Source organism: Palaemon carinicauda, chromosome 11 (genome assembly GCF_036898095.1).
Source record: "Palaemon carinicauda isolate YSFRI2023 chromosome 11, ASM3689809v2, whole genome shotgun sequence".
In the NCBI taxonomy this organism is placed as follows: domain Eukaryota; kingdom Metazoa; phylum Arthropoda; class Malacostraca; order Decapoda; family Palaemonidae; genus Palaemon; species Palaemon carinicauda.
In genome coordinates, this window is record NC_090735.1 from 93389515 (window position 1) to 93406361 (window position 16847).

Sequence of the window (16847 nt, forward strand, 5' to 3'; positions counted from 1 at the left end):
TTGGTTCATGTCTGATAGAAGCCTCAGACAGAACGTATTTTCTGCAGCTAACCTGAGCCGACCAGAAGTCGTGGAGGTCAACTTGGTAGGACAGAAGCAGGTTCTTTGTGAAAACCCTGAACAAAGTTTCATTCGGGTAAACAGAGGCTAGGGACTCTACGGAGGTGATGGAGTGGAGGGACCTAGCTAACCTATTACGTGCCTCGAACTCGGTCTTGAGAAGATTCTCTAGTAATTTGGGAAGCTTCTCAGAAAAAAGAGTAGAGGCGCAGTCTGGGTCTAGCTTCCCTACCGTGAAGGTAGAAGAAGCGTCATCCCAGGTGGCAGAGGTACTCGGAATGAGCATCGAGGTGGGGTCCGTCTCTTTGAGAGCCGGCATGGCAGAGCCTTCCTTGACGGCCTGTATTGTCAGATCTGTCACTTTATCTATAAGTGGCAAGGTAATGGACGATGCCGTTGTAAAAATAGTGTAGGCACCTTTGTGTGGGGTGAGCTTGGAGTTGGTACACCCCCATTCTGATAGAGTCCTGGCCCAGACAGCTTGGGCCTGTTCTTTTGGAAATATCACCGTTTCCTTCGGTACCTTGTCCATTCTAACCAAGGCATGCTCCTTCAAACGGACGAAGCCGTTGAATAGGAATTCTAGCCCCTGGGGGTAGAATTCTAGGTCCTCTAGAGGGCGGGTGCCGATGCTATCTAGAGTTAGGGTACCATCTAAGTAAGGAGCATGCAAGGCAAACCTCCAAGGGTTGTTTTTATCGAAGGGGGGTAACTTCGACGCGTCTGGGGCTGAAGGCGGAGGAATCTGAGTTCCGGAGCGGATCAGATTCGCCACCATATCTTTTAGCTCCGTCATAGCCCCAGAGTGTTGCTGAATTTGTTCTTTAATCATATCCCTGATTAAGTTGACGGATAAGGAGGGTTCCTGAGAACCACCCGCCGACGAAGCCTTGGACTTGGCGGACTTCGACTTCTTAAAAGTTATGGATTTATGAGAAGTCCTAGGAATATCAGGAGCAGTCAAGGGTCCGGGGACCGGTGACGTAGACAATAGCGAAGCTGAACTAGGCATTGACTTATAATTACGGATTGGCTTCACCTTGGGTCGTATGGGGACGGAGGGATCCCGAGGAGAAGCCGTAGGCTTATCAAAGCTGAGAAAGGAAGAGGTAGAAGAAGGAGTAGGAGATAAAAAAGTTTCCACCATCTCGACACCACCTACCTGCTCGTCCATGGGCTCGATGTCTAAATCCAGAGCTGACACGTCCCCCGATAAAAGAGATTCGTCTTCCGTGGGGATGGTCGCTCTGACTGCTTCAATTAAAGGGGCAGCCGCCTCCGGAGTGACTGCTGCAGTGGTAGAGCCTGGGAAGAGTCGGGAGGCCATGTCTCCGTCGAGGAGATAGGGTGCGCCAGACGGAGCATTCCTGCCGAAGCCCGACACCCAAGGACGAAGAGCAGCTCTTGCCGACTGAAGAGATTCATCATCGGCCTGAAAGAGGTGAGGGGATTAGGGATGAAGGAGAAGGATCGTTCTCCGAAATAAGCGATGTATACATAAATAAGGAACAAATTAAATCATCGCCAAAGGATAAAAGGAACAAAACGAAAACCAACTTACGTCATCGTTCAGGAGTAAGGAGGACAACTCGTAACAGAGCGTGCACGATTCCGGGAACCACACCATGTATGGGGCTTGTCCCGGCTCCCGAATAAAGGAGATAGCGTAATGTGCATGCGACCGGCAGAGGTCATGTCCAACGGGATCGTTGAAAGAGGCGGGGCAGCCCTTGGCAGCGCAGCGGACCTTCTGTAAAAGAAAGGAGACATAAGTCTGGATGTTCCTTGAGACTCTGGTAAGGGATTAAGATCTACTAACAGAGTCTAGATAGCATTAAATATGTGTGCATCGAATGGTTCAATGAATGAGAGCATGAGCTCCATATTAAAATATTTTAGATATAAAATTTTCCTGCACCAGAGTGTGCCGGAGCAATCTAAAATGGGTCCATATCACTATAAATATTATTAAAATAAGAATAAAATAAATTAATGTAAGCTGCGGAACCTCCGACAGGGTCGAGGATTCAGTGATAGGCCCGTAACCAAATAGATTATAAAATAGAAGCAGTAGCTAAAAGCTAAGGCTAACATCATTGCTAAGCGTATTGGTGATCTCCGATGAAGCCGGAGGTCTGGTGAAAGGTCTGGAATAAATAAGTTGTGATTAATAATGAATATTTTGTGTGGATATGGCCGTGGCTGGAGTCTAGGTGCAAGGGACCACCGGGGGGATGAGGCCCTGCCAGAGGGTTGCACTCCAAATGATATATAACTATAGGTTCCAATCTCGATGAGTATCCCTCATGGCGGAGTAGAACTCAAGGCGGAGTGGATGAATGTTCAGATCCTACTCCCAAGCCGTAGCGGGGAGAGGACGGAACTACGAGGGGAACAGGTGGCGTCATAAAGCTGGCCCAAAACAATGACTCACACACAAACAGGACCTATTAATAACACTAGCTATGTTAACAGTAACCACATAATAAAATAAATCGTAAAATATCATATACCCGTAGAGGGAGAGGGGGGAGGGAGAACCCTTGATCGTATAAAACGGAAAACGGGAAATCCACCTCTCCTATTCGAGGCTAAGAAAGAAAACGAGAGAAAGGGTAACTCGTGACTGTAGCGACAGAAAACGAGAACTCTATGCTCTCGTTCTCATGGTTACACTATAAAGAACCTAATTAAGCACACTATAATATGATATAAGTATAACAATTAAAATTGTAACGTCAAATACAAGACTACGAACGAAGAATAACGTCTGCGTTAACAAAATTTAAAAGGATATAGTCCACTGACGAACGCCTCTCAGGGCGGGTCCTAAACTATAATAAAGCCAGAACACTATTCTTGTTCGTCCAGACTGGACTTGCTAGCAAAAAGTACCATAGGAAATAATAATAATAATAATAATAATAATGGTTCAAAAAGGCGTAAGGCCAGTGACTTAACCAAGAACCTAACTGACAGCGTACCAAATGGGCAAAACTAACATGAAATTCCCAGCGAGGCAAATCAAAACAACAATGACTGCCGACACCGCGGAAGGCCAAGCCGGTCGAAATAAAAAACAAAACACAATACTGGGAAGAGTACAACTGCCCGGTACTGCAAAAAGCTGTCAAAACAAACTATGGTACTTAACATTGGTATTGGCGAAGTTGGAGCTTCGGCCATGATGAAAATAATCCACGAAACGTGAAAACACCGAGAACACAAAAATCTAAGACCAAGCTAGCAAGTCCAAAACAGAAGGATGTCTCAGAGGGCGCTCGCGTCGGGCGTCAGTGGAGTGACTCAAGTGCGGTATCTGGGGCCTCTGTTACGGCCCTTCCCTTTGATGGAGGAATTATCTAAATGGAAGACAGCCTGTGAATAGTGGTTTTCACACGCCCCTGCTTTATACACGACACCCACAAGGTGCTCGCGCGAGGGTAGTAACCTCTGCATTCCATGCTTTTATCTTTCTCTGGTATATTTGGAAGGTTTATATCAGAAAAGTGTAAAGAAGGACCCTTTTCACCGGGCGTCACAGGTCGACCCAGAAAACGGATTTTGAGCGAAGTGAAAAATCTATTTTTGGGTGAGGTAGACATGTCGTCCTGATGGAAGTTCCTGTAAAGTAGCTTCCTAGGTTATATTTAACTACAGTGATATATCCCAGAGAATTTTACTTATGGTATCCAGAATTCTAACTCCTGGCGCGAATATCCATGGCTTTCGCCTTTAGGGATATCGCATAATATCAGAGGACGTATTCTTGTCATGCCACATAGCTATCTACACCCCGAATAGCGTTTTCGCTTCGAGAGGGTAAAGTGGCAAGAATTGGAGGAGAGCCATTATTAAGGCATGCTCTACTCCTACTGTTAAGTACCTGTATGACGTCACGACCGGGCGCCATCTTGTTATTCCTTGTAGCCTCAGTGAGGTGCTACAGATACAGTATTTTTGGGAGGGATTCTTTCAGCCTCTTATAAAAGGAGGGTGGGTCCATCAGGACGACATGGCTACCTCACCCAAAAATAGATTTTTCGCTTCGCTCAAAATCCGTTTTTTGGGCTCAGGCCATGTTGTCCTGATGGAAGTTTACCAGAGCATTAATGTATCTGGATTTCCCATTAGTGCCAAAAACCGCAAGATAAATTTTCCTTGGTCATTTAGACCTAGAGACACATGGTGTTACTGTTATACACCATTTCAACTGATCATGGACTGTGTCAGTGCTTCCTGCCCCCTACAGGGAAGAGTCATGGCAGACTCTAGGAAAAAAACTCGAGGATTGTAAATTCGTATGAACAATCTAGCCAACAAACAGGTATATTGGTCTCATCATATACTTTTGTAAAACAGAGTTTGTATTCTGAAAGGGCCACTATTTCGCTAACTCTGGCTCCTGAGGCTAGTGCAAATAAGAATATAACTTTTTGGGTCAAATCCTTTAAAGAGCAGTCTTCATTGTTCAGGATTGAGGCTAAATGAAGAACATTATCCAAGGATCATGAAATGGGCCCCGGAGGTGCTGCCGGCCGAAGCCGAGTCCAGGCTTTAGGGATCATATTGAAGATTTCGTTAGAAAAGTCCACCTGGAAGGCATAAAGCAAGGGTCTAGTCAAGGCAGATTTACACGTAGAAATCGTGTTGGCTGCTAAACCTTATTCATGGAGATGAATAAAGAATGATAAACAGAAATCTGTCGAGATTTCTTTTGGTTTCTTTGCCATGACAAAGGCAACCCATTTCTTCCAGGATGACTCGTATTGTCTTTAGTAGATTTCGACTTATATTCTTCTAAAAAGTTTATACTGTCCTTCGAAATCCCGAGCCTTTTCTTGACTGCTAAGGCGAGAAAATCATGAGATGAAGATTTCGGGTTTTCTGTGATGAAGCGGAGACCGTCGACTTTTGCACTTGTTGAGTCAGAACTGGATCCGGCAACGGGACCAGCTTCAGTCGCAGTTCCATTATTAGAGGGAACCAGATGCTGTTGGGCCACTTGTGAGCCACTATCGCTGCTGTTCCCCGAAAGGATCTCAGTTTGTTGAGGACCTTTAACAGGAGGTTGGTTGGAGGGAACAGGTAAATCCTGGACCATCTGTTCCAATCTAGGGACATTGCGTCCACTGCTTCCGCTAGAGGATCTTTATGGAGCTACATATCGAGGTAGCTTCTTGTTGTTGCTCGTCACGAAGAGGTCTATCTGCAGTCCTGGGACTTTGCGTAAGATGAAGGAGAATGATCTTGCGTCTAGGGACCATTCCGACTCTATCGGGGTGAGCCTGGATAGAGCGTCCGCCGTCACGTTGCGGAACCCTTGAAGGTGAACTGCTGATAAGTGCCATCTCTTCTTTTCCGCCAGACGGAAGATGGCCAACATCACTTGGTTGATTTGGGGCGATCTTGAACCCTGTCGGTTTAGACATCTCATTATCACTTCGCTGTCCAGAACCAGTCTGATGTGGATCGAGCAGCGAAGCTTCAGTTTCTTCAAAGATAGAAAAACTGCCATGGCTTCCAGAATGTTGATGTGGAAGGTCTTGAAGAGGGAGGACCAGGTTCCTTGGACTTTCCGATGGTGAGAGTGGCCTCCCCATCCTTCCTTTGAGGCATCCGTGTGAACGATGTCTGAGGGTGGAGGTGGCTGTAAGGGCACCTTTTTCTTTAGGTGTTTGGCCTCCGACCATGGCTTGAGAAGTGATCGCAGACGAGTTGGTATCGGTCTTGTCAGATCTCTTCGAGCGTTTGATGCGTATCTTCTCCAGACTCCTGATGCATCTTTTAATTGTGCCCTCAACACTGGATCTGTCACTGAGGAGAACTGGAGGGAGACCAGTACTCTCTCTTGTTGCCGTCTTGATATCCGATCGGATTGTAGAAGTCTCTTGACAGATCCTGCTATGTCTCTCCTCTTCTTTGATGGAAGGGAGAGGTGGTGTGACTGTAAGTTCCAGTGAACGCCGAGCCATTGAAACTTGAGCTGGAGTTAGTCGAGACTTTTCCATGTTAATCTTGAATCCTAGATGTTCCAGGAACTGGATCACTTCCTTGGAGGCTTGCATGCATTCTGCTTTGGATGCTGCCCACACCAGCCAATCGTCCAGGTAGGCTGTTACCTGAACTCCTTTTAGGCGTAGTTGATGAATGACTGCTTTTGCAAGCTTTGTGACTACCCTTGGCGTTATGTTTAGTCCGAAGGGCATGGCTCTGAAGACGTATTGTCTCTTCTGTAGCTTGAATCGTAAGTAGGAGGAAACTTGTCGATTGATTGGGACATGTCAATATGCGTCCGCCATGTCTATGGAGACTGTGTATGCCTGTTTGGGCAGTAGGGTCCTTATGTGTTGAAGGGTGAGCATCTTGAACTTGTGGTTCACTATGAACTTGTTGAGTGGTGACAAGTCCAGAATGACCCTGAGTTTTTCCGAGTCCTTCTTTTGAACACAAAACAGCCTTCCTTGAAACTTGACGGACTTTGCTCTCCTTATAACTCTCTTGTCTAAGAGTTCTTGGACATATTCTTCCAGAATGGGGGTTGAGTGTTGGAAGAATTGAGGGAAAGTCGGTGGAGTTGTGTTCCAGCTCCAACCTAGTCCGTTCTTGATCAGGCTGTGGGCCCAGCGATCGAAGGTCCAATGATCCCGGAAAGAGAAGAGTCTCCCTCCTACCGGAAGTATCTCACTTGGAGTGCTGGCCGAAGGGCTTGCCTCCTTGGCCACGTCCACCCCTGTTGCCCTTGACTGTTGAGGGGCATCTAGAGGAGCCTTGAAAGGAGCCTCTAGATTTTCGCGGAAAGGTTGTGGATTGCCTTTCGAAGGCCGGTGTAAAGACAGGTGACTGTGCCGCCAGCTGCTGGGGTACCTAATGGTACGTGGTGGGTGGTTGTGCCACCATCTGGGACACCGTGGCCGCGGGAAGGTGTTGCTGTCTAGGTGGGCGAGAGAACGCTCTTGGCCTCTTAGTCTTTCTTTTGGGTTGGGGACCCTCATCCTAGGAAGACTTCCTCTTCATCGACAAGCCCCATTTTTGGAGAAGATTTCTATTCTCTGTGGCGGCTTTGTCGACGACCTCTTTAACCACTCCGCTTGGAAAGAGGTCCTTACCCCAGATGCTGGATGATATCAGCTTCCTCGGTTCGTGCCTCACCACAGCCGAGGCGAACACGAACTCTCTACAAGCCCTTCTGGCTTTGATAAAGTTGTACAGGTCCTTTGTAACTGTTGCCAGGTGAGCCTTGGCAAAGACCATGTACATATCTGGGGATGGGGAGACGCTTGCCATCGTCTCCAGTCCGGTTTGAAGAGACATTGAGGCGGCAAGTCTTTCTTTCGTTTCCTGCTCCCGACGCAGGTGAAAGTCTGACAGCTTAGGGAGGCCTTCACCGAACTGACGTCCAGCAGTGTCGGCCTTCAACTTCCCGACTGAGAAGGTATGATGAACATCCTTCCAATTAGCTTCATCCAATGGTAGGGCGAAGGAGAACAGCCTACACTCTTCGAGTGTGGGGCATGGTTTCCCTGCCTCGACTGCCTTCAAGGCTGCCTTAAACCCTTTTTCCATGAAGGGGAAGGCACGGGAAGAAGAAGCAATGAAGGACGGGTGCTTCTTACTCAGAGCCGTCACTTTGGAGTTAGTGAAGGCCCTCTCCGTCAATGTGCTTGAAAACAAGGCCTGGGCTTTGGGGAGGTCAAGGATTATGACCTCTTTCGGCTCTGTTTCCTCTTTCGAGGGTGGTTTCGTCCTCAGACGAACGTAGCAGTCTGGGTAGGCCCCTTGACTGGGCCAGAATTCCACGTCTTCGACTGGGACTGTGCCCAGCTTGTCGGAGATGAAGATCTTTCCTCCTGACATGGGCATGTGCTCAGCATGCCTCCATGGGTTGACGTCCGAGAAATGGGTAAGATCTTTTACGTTTAGCTTCTTTGGAGCTATACGAGAAGCTGTGTGTTGGTTTATTTCCATCCGTAGTGCAACTTCCCTCTCAGTCGACTGCTTCTTTAGGTCTTGGACCATAGAGAGATTCGAGGACAAGATTTGGCTCATGTCGGCCAATTGGGGAGCAGAGGAGGTCGAGGGGACGAGCTCTGCGATCGGAGCTGATGAAACCGAAACTATCTCGGTTCCTTGTTCGTCGGTCTCGGGAGCAATCAATGACTCCGCCTCCTGATCTTCCGCAAGAAGACTCCTTTCAGTGCCTTCTGACACTTCTGACATCTTGTCTTCTAGGTGGATGTCCTGCAAGGCATCCGATACATCAGATTCTACCGGAATCTGGACGAGGGGAATCTTTGGCTGAGGTTGTGGGATTACTGCATCCGAAGATGCCCTCGGGAAAAGACAGGCCCTCATCTTTTCATTAGGAAGGTAGGGCCCGGTGGTGTTCTTCTGGAAACCCTGTCCCATTTTCGCAGCTTCTCTCTAGCTGCATCCCCTGACTCATTTGTCTTTTGGTCATCAAAAGCCTCAGTAACCAAGTTTGAACAAACGTCACCTACCTGGGGGTCCCAATATTTCAGAGCTCCCTTCGTCGCTGCACAGCGAGCGTGTGTCCTGCATAGTCCATGGCCGCAGAAGTTCTTGCTGCGGACGTTGTAGAAATGGTTCCCGCACTTGGGATGGTCCTCCTGTAAAGAGAGGAAAATAAAATTAGTATTCGGTGAATTATCTCACAATATTCAGTATACAATATTATGTATATATAGCATAGGATAGGTAAGCTAGAAAGGAAGAAGGAAAGACACATACGTGTATTTCCTGTCCAGCCAATTGTTATGACCTTCCTCAAAATTAAATTCTGGGGTATTTCTAATGATAGAAAAAACCATTGGAAGATCTTTATCTGGAAGGATATATAGAGGTATAACTTAACACTGTCTTCCAGAATTTAATGTTGGGGATTTAATATAGTGATCATTGAGAATTAAAGAAAGAACTTTCTTTATATCAAGAGGTCTCACAATAGGCTGCCCATGTAAAGACAGTGTATGTTAGAAAACTATGGGCTACCGTATAAACTATACTGTGGTTTTCTGATTGCAGTCTGATCTATATTGCAATTATACTGTCTACTGTATAGTCATATACTGTAGTACCAGCCGGCATACGCTGGCAGGCTAGTACCTGGGTACAAGTTAGAAGGTGTGCTGCCTTCTGGGGGCAATGGGCGGCAGACCACCGGCTGTTGTAGGTCGCCGGCCGCTGGGAGGCCGCCGACAGTTGGCGGCATCCGTCAGCCGGCGGTGGGGAAAATGTGTCGGCAGACAGCCGTTCGACCGGCTGCCGGCAGTCAGCATAGCTGTCGGCAGATAGCCAATGGGTCGCGGGTCGGCGATCGTCGGCAACCCACACCAGCCGGTAATTAGTTACGTTATGTCAGCGGTCTGCAGTCCAGCCGGCTGCTGGCAGCCTTCATGGCTGCCGGCAGTTGGGACCCAGGGTACTAGTCGTAAGAGAGAGAGAAAGCATGGATGAGAGGTCATGTAAAGGCTCTGCCTTACTGCCCTCCATCCAGAATGAGGGTTCAAATGAAAGGGGGAAATGTAACATTCAGGCTTCCATCCACCCACAAACTCGCTGGCCTCTGCCAGCAGGGTTATGGAAGGCAGACCAAGAGAGGACTAAAGAACACGAGACAGGGGGTAAGGGTCTCTGCCGGAAGCCGGCACAGCCGAGCAACCGACAGAAAACCCAAGCCAATCCCACAACCTACCGGCACTAGGGTCGATTGTAGGATGATGGCCAAGGTATGTGATGGCTAGGCCATCGCTAAAGGACAGAGAGGGGAGGGGTGAGGGTCCTGTAGGGTGTGGGAGGAGCCGGCAGTAAAGCCAGTCCTACCTCACCTAACGAGACTCCGTTCCAGTATTAGAGCTATCCCAAGGGGCCAGAGAATTCAATTCCCTAGCCTAGGGTTAGCCCAATACAGAAAGAAATTGGCAGCACCCTCACTGCTATCTCAGACAGAAGGAACAGTCTAGTGTCGGAGTCCCCCAAGTAGTAGAAGAATTCTATTCTTCAGCTCAGGTTCTGCCGGCACAGGACTGTCTGCTAGGTCACAGGGAGAAGGTATCATATCATGTATAATGCCTTCAGGTGTGGCCTAGGGAGGTCTAGCCTCCTGCGTCGGTAGCCTAACCTAGCCAGGGAATTCAATTCACCTTGGTAATCAGCAACCTACCACAGACAGAATACTCTGAGGTTCTAACTAAAACCCAAAACCAGCATCTGCAGTTATAGGGAAGGACAGAAACACCCTAGCCTAGTTTTACCCAATTGCAATTCGAGGTAAAGCTGACTAGGGTTCAGCCTAGGCTAACTCAGAGTAAGAAGAGATTGCTCTTAAATCTCCGAAGGTGATTAGTATCGCCCTACAAAAGACTAGGAGGTATTAGTCTCCACTTAAATAACGCGATACAAGAGCAACATGTATGAAAGTATACTAAAGCCCTTAGGCTAGTAGCCTATAGGCGGTGAGAATCCGTTACCTAAATCACCGAAACTCTCTCATATACTATCTTTGGAAGAGGAAAATTTCTGCAGTAAATATCTTACATGTATAAAATATTGCCTAAAGCTTCAATAGATTACCACACTAGGAAAAACCACATATCATGCATGAAAGTAAAAGGCTAGACGCCTAGGCTAGGAAGCCTAGCGTAAGTGAGGATCGGTTACCTAAATCGCCAAAACCACGAATACTATCGGAATAATATAAAATTTTCTAGTAATGAAGGTTAAATAGCTAAATTTATTAAAGTGAAATATACAGTACCAGGAAGGTCGTTCTGGCTGACTAAATGACTCATGCAAATCGAACGACAGCGTCCATGACGCCTCCGGTTAGGCAACAGCTCTTGTTACGTTAATTGAACCTTGAATCGAGGAAAAAACTGGCAAGATCTTACATTTATACAAAGTAAAGATAATACTCAACTTCCAGGGGCAGATGAGGCTGGAGAAAACATCATAGCGAGATAATAATCCAAAAATAGCGTGAGAGCACTGGGATAACACTGTGTAAGGCCGCTACAAAAGAAGGAATAACAAGATGGCGCCCGGTCGTGACGTCATACAGGTACTCAACAGTAGGAGTAGAGCGTGCCTTAATAATGGCTCTCCTCCAGTTCTTGCCACTTTCCCCTCTCGAAGCAAAAACGGTATTCGGGGTGTAGATAGCTATGTGGCGTGTCAAGAGTATGTCCTCTGATATTATTCGATATCCCTAAAGGCGAAAGCCAGGGATATTCGCGCCAGGAGTTAGAATTCTGGATACCTTAAGTAAAATTCTCTGGGATATATGACTGTAGTTAAATATAACCCAGGAAGCTACTTTAAAGTAACTTCCATCAGACCTGAGCCCAAAGAATAAGATGCATTTCTGTTTAACCCTGGATAGGTACGGTGGGTCGTTTGCGACCCCGAGCGTCAAAAAAAAAACAGGTTTTTCTCACGTGACTCACCCCTGTGACTGAATTTGTGGGTGATCGACCTGCAGGAGGTGTCTCCCCTACACGCTCTAGTAGTGTCCAGATGTGCATTGCTGTAGCTGTACTCCTTCCCCGATTTCTGAGACGCGTCGGGGTCGTTCGCGTCCGAGTTTACCCTTCTGAGGTAGTTTGCATAATTATCAAAGTTATTACGTATTATGAAATTGTCGTAGAATGGTGCAACTTGTATAGGTTATCAGTTGTGGAAAGTCTTGGTGGATTGTTTGGCTACCATGTGCATGTTTTTTTTTTTAGTTAAAATGTCGTTCATCACCACGAGGACCATTTTACCGCGAGTGCCCCTTTTTCATTTTTCTTCATTTTTTTGCCAAGTCATTTTTCCGTAAGATATTGCCAAATAGTGTCGTAAAACTTTTGCTTGTTTAGTGTTGGAAAGTGTGTCTAGATGATCTGGCTACCCATGCATGACTTTGTTTTTGTCAGATACGACGTAGTTATTGGTATATTGGGTATTTAACTGCGGTTACCAATTTCTGTTTTTTTCCAATATTTGTAAAAATTACTACGTAGTAAGGAATTGCCGTATATTATTCTTTTTTTTTCATGTTTATGTGTTAGAAAGTGTGCCTTGATGGTTGGGCTAACACGTGCATGTCTTTTTTTTTATCTGAGATGTCGTATATTAGAATGTCGGGCATTTTACCGCGAGTGTCCCTTTTTAATTTTTTTTAATTTTTTTGCCAAGTCATTTTTCCGTGAGATATTGCGAAATAGTGTCGTAAAACTTTTGCTTTTTTAATGTTGGAAAGTGTGTCTAGATGATCTGGCTACCCATGCGTGATTTTGTTTTTGTCAGATACGACGTAGTTATTGGTATATTGGGTATTTAACTGCGGTTGCCAATTTCTGTTTTTTTTTTTCATATTTGTAAAAATTTACTACGTAGTAAGGAATTGCCGTATATTATTGATTTTTTTTTCATGTTTATGTGTTAGAAAGTGTGCCTTGATGGTTGGGCTAACACGTGCATATCTTTTTTTTTTATCTGAGATGCCGTATATTAGAATGTTGGGCATTTTTCCGCGAGTGCCCCTTTTTATTTGTTTTGCATTTTTTTGCTTAGTCATGTTACCGTAAGGAATTGGCAAGTAGTGTCGCAAAACTTATATTTTTATAGTGTTGGAAAGTGTATCTAGATGATCTGGCTACCCATGCCTATTTTTTTTTTAGCCAGATATGGCGTATATATAAGTATGTGTTCGATTTTCCTGTGATTGCTATTTTTTCGTTTTTTCCCATTTCTTTCAAAATTACTACGTACTAAGGAACTATCACAGAGTAATATTTCATTTATATGTTTATTTGTCGGAAAATATGCCTTGATGGTTTGCCTAGCACGTGGCTGAAATTTTTTTTTTTTCTGAAATGCCGTATATTAGAATGGCCATTTTTCCACGAGTGCCCCTTTTTATTTGTTTTGCATTTTTTTGCTTAGTCATGTTACCGTAAGGAATTGGCAAGTAGTGTCGCATAACTTATATTTTTATAGTGTTGGAAAGTGTTTCTAGATGATCTGGCTACCCCTGCCTATCTTTTTTTTAGCCAGATATGGCGTATATATAGGTATGTGTTCGATTTTCCGGTGATTGCCATTTTTTCGTTTTTTCCCAATTCTTTCAAAATTACTACGTACTAAGGAACTATCACAGAGTAATGATTCCTCTAGATGTTTATTTGTCGGAAAATTTTGTTTACTTTTTTTTTGATTGAATATCATCAAATTTTTTTAGCTAAATTATTGTTTTACATTTTTTTTTTTTCGATTTTATTTCCCTTCAAAAAAAATTTTTTGGGTCAGAATTTTAATTTTATAGACGTAAAATAATCGACAATTATCCAGCAACCCACCATACAATTTTTATGCATATCCAATAATAATTAGATTAGTAAATAACACCTTGAAATTGACATACCCTTCCTACATTTCAAGTGGCAGATTAGGGAGTCTGAGTCAGTGTGGTTGGCGGCCATTTTGTGGACATATCCGAAGCGTAAGCTGCCCTATCTATATATATTCTTGTTCCCTATAGAATTTGTGATATTTTGGTATATTTTTACCTGCATAAATATCATATTATATATTAAATATATGTATTTTTTTACGAAATTTCCAAGTACTCAAAAAATTACCTTTAGATATGGCCCCTGATATAAATGTAATTTACAAAATAATGAAGATTTTTTTTACATATTTCTATTTTAGGATAACATATGTTTATTCCCTAAAAAAATTAGCCACTTCCTATTTCATTTGGGTACCCAAAAAAATTCATGAAATTTGGACAATTTTTTTTGGCCAAAAAAAGTTACCCTTTTTTTCTCATTTCAGATCTTCACCTCCATGGGTCTGACTTCATCCAAAATACATCAAGATGTGTCCTAAACATTCAAGAATCAATTCCTAAAAGGATTTGTGTATATATGTATAAACTTTTTTTTTATGAATTTTTATGTCAGGTCTTTTTTTTTTCTACTTAATTTTTTAAAATATTTATAATAAATAGTTTTTCTGCAGATGAGTAGTATTTATCTTTACAGTTGTTTTAAGCATTCATTGAAGTTTTTTTTGGCAAAAGAAAAAAGGAGGTTACTGCAAAAACTGATTTTTCAAGAATTTTTTTTCCCGTCGGGGTCGTTCGCGTCCGAGTATACCCTTAAAGGGGTGTCCGAGGACCGTACCTATCCAGGGTTAAGAAAATATAGAAATAGAAGAATATGTTAGTTTCAGCAATCATTATAACTACAAACTCATCAATGAGATTATGTAAGCATACCAGCTACCACCATTTTGGCAAAATATGTAGACCCACACAATCCTAAAGGAATATTTTACTTAATAGGTAAAATTAATGCCTTTTTTTATTTTACTTAAAAACACAACTACAGTATATGATTATAATGAGCACATTATTTGCTGTGAACTCAATCCTTTTATATTACAGTACTATATAAGTAGAAAAAAAATCATACCATTATTAAAATCCAACAGCTGTTTATTTCTTTTTTTGTTCGGTTGTTGTGGTTGTACGTGTTTATACAATGATTATTTTGTAATGTTACTGACAATACTTTTATTATCTTTTATTTTTTTAGCCCATTGAAGTAGAAGATGAAATAAATATAATTACCGTGAAAGAGACGACACAGTTATGCCATGCTTCAAAAATACGCCTAGGCTACGTGTCGCGTGAACTTACAGTAAGTACAGTTTAGGTGTACGGTAGTGATATTACTGTATATATATTACAGTAATATACACTACAATATCAGTGAGTATCAGATTACAGTACAGTATTACTAGATAGGAACGACTTTTGTTATACAAAGCAATAAGGGGATGATGACTCTAAAGCTGTACTTTAGCAAAATATTGTACTGTAACCTTACTGTGTCCAGTACGTATTGTACATGTGTGCAAATGTATGTACACTGTACATACGATTATAAACTGTTGTTGAAACCAAACTAAAACTATATTAGGTAGTATTTACTGTGTTTATCATCAGTTCGGGCACACCCTAGTGCAGCATTTTTTCACGAAGTTCTCCTTTTCGTGGCTGTATCTGTAACCTAACTACTCCAAATAACGAGGGCAAAAGGAGAATCACAAAGAATTCAATCTACTCTTGGATCAGGCAAGTATTAGAATGGCTACGGGCTTCAGATACTTGGGCCTTAGGTAGACATCCTTGTGCCCATGATGTCAGTGGAGTAAGTACTTCCCTGGCATTCCAAAAGAATTTTTCTGTTCTGCAGGTGCTTCAAGCAGACAGGTGGAAATGTCAAACAACGTTTACCTCGTGCTACCTGCAAGACAAAACCCACAGTAGCGCTACCTGCAAGACAAAACCCACAGTAGCGCTACCTGCAAGACAAAACCCACAGTAGCTTAGACACATTCTCAATAGGTCCTGTGGTGCCTGCTCATAATGTGATCTAAACACCCCAGTTCCCTTGTGGTACAAGTATCAGAGGTTTGAGGGTGGTGGTTACCAGCAAAGTAAGTTTGGTATGAATATGGCAGTGACTTGCCACTTCCTACTTCATCTTCCCCTCACTTGGGGTGCGGCATTCAGGGGACTCTGCGCAGCTGACCTTGTTCTTCTGTGAGTAAGTATCATACACGCACTTTGGACAACAGCATATACATGTACCGTATATAATGTATGTGGTATGTCCCCGTCCTCCTGTCAGGGGGAGGTAGGAAGAAATATACATTAGTAGAAGGCTTGGCCTGAATAGCTACAATATGTTTCAGGAGATTAACTCTTTATTCTCCAGCAATGATTGCTCAGGCCATTATCGTACGATGATAACGTAGTGCAAGATCCCTCAAGGTATCTTTACACAGAGGCCATCCCGGGACAGTTGCTAGCCAGTTGGTTTTTGGACTTCCACAAATCCTAAAGGTGAGTTTCCACAGTAAAGAGCGGAAGGTTTGTATTTTGCACAAGAACAAATGAAAATTTGGAAGTAATTTGTACTTTTCTTAGTAATACAAAGCTGGAGCTCTTTACACACACTGGCCCGCCAGCACCTACCCCCTGAATGTCTTGCCGCAATTGCAAAAGTGACAGTTAGTCACTAGTGCTAGTGTGAGCGGTAGTGTAAACCTAACCTGTTCTTCTCCGGCTAACTAACGATGGGTAGTTACACCCTGACAAAAAAGCTTATCGGCTGGTTTCAGCTTTGCAGAAATAATACTCCATAGTAAAGAGCTCCAGGTTTGTATTGCTAGGAAAACTACAAATTACTTCCGAATTTGTCATTTTTTATTGGTTACTGTAATGTAAGAATGAAGGAATTAATATCACTGATTAATGTTGTGATAGGAAATAGATAATAGAAAAACTTTAAATTTTTTATTTTGGATTTGATATCTTTTCAAGCCATTCTTCCTAATATGATTGATTTTGAAAGCATAAGCATGAATATCATTGCCAATTTCAACGTGTCTTGATTGTTTGAAGGCCAAAACCTTATAAAACCTATAGTATAGCCTATAATGTACTGTATGAGGCTTCTACCTTGCATGTGTTGTCCTCTAATGGGCCTTTATTATCGTGTCGAAAGAATCAGGCGCATTTAGTGTTTGATGAATACACTGAGACAAATGTTTTTATCATTTTTTTTTTATTGTAAGTTATGGGAAACCATATCTTTTGACCAGCCAATGCTAATATCAAATATTTCCGTAAAACCCCCGATGTATATTTATAGACTCGAAAACATAAAGCTGTGCAGTACAATATATTAATTTTCAGAATTTTATAG

The 16847-nt window shown here is 43.4% G+C and overlaps 1 protein-coding gene across 2 annotated transcripts in view; it reads left to right on the top strand.

The window, feature by feature from the left end:
• LOC137650094 (PX domain-containing protein kinase-like protein) overlaps positions 1 to 16847 on the top strand; it is a 793620-nt gene that overhangs the window by 345923 nt on the left and 430850 nt on the right. The window lies entirely within an intron of this gene.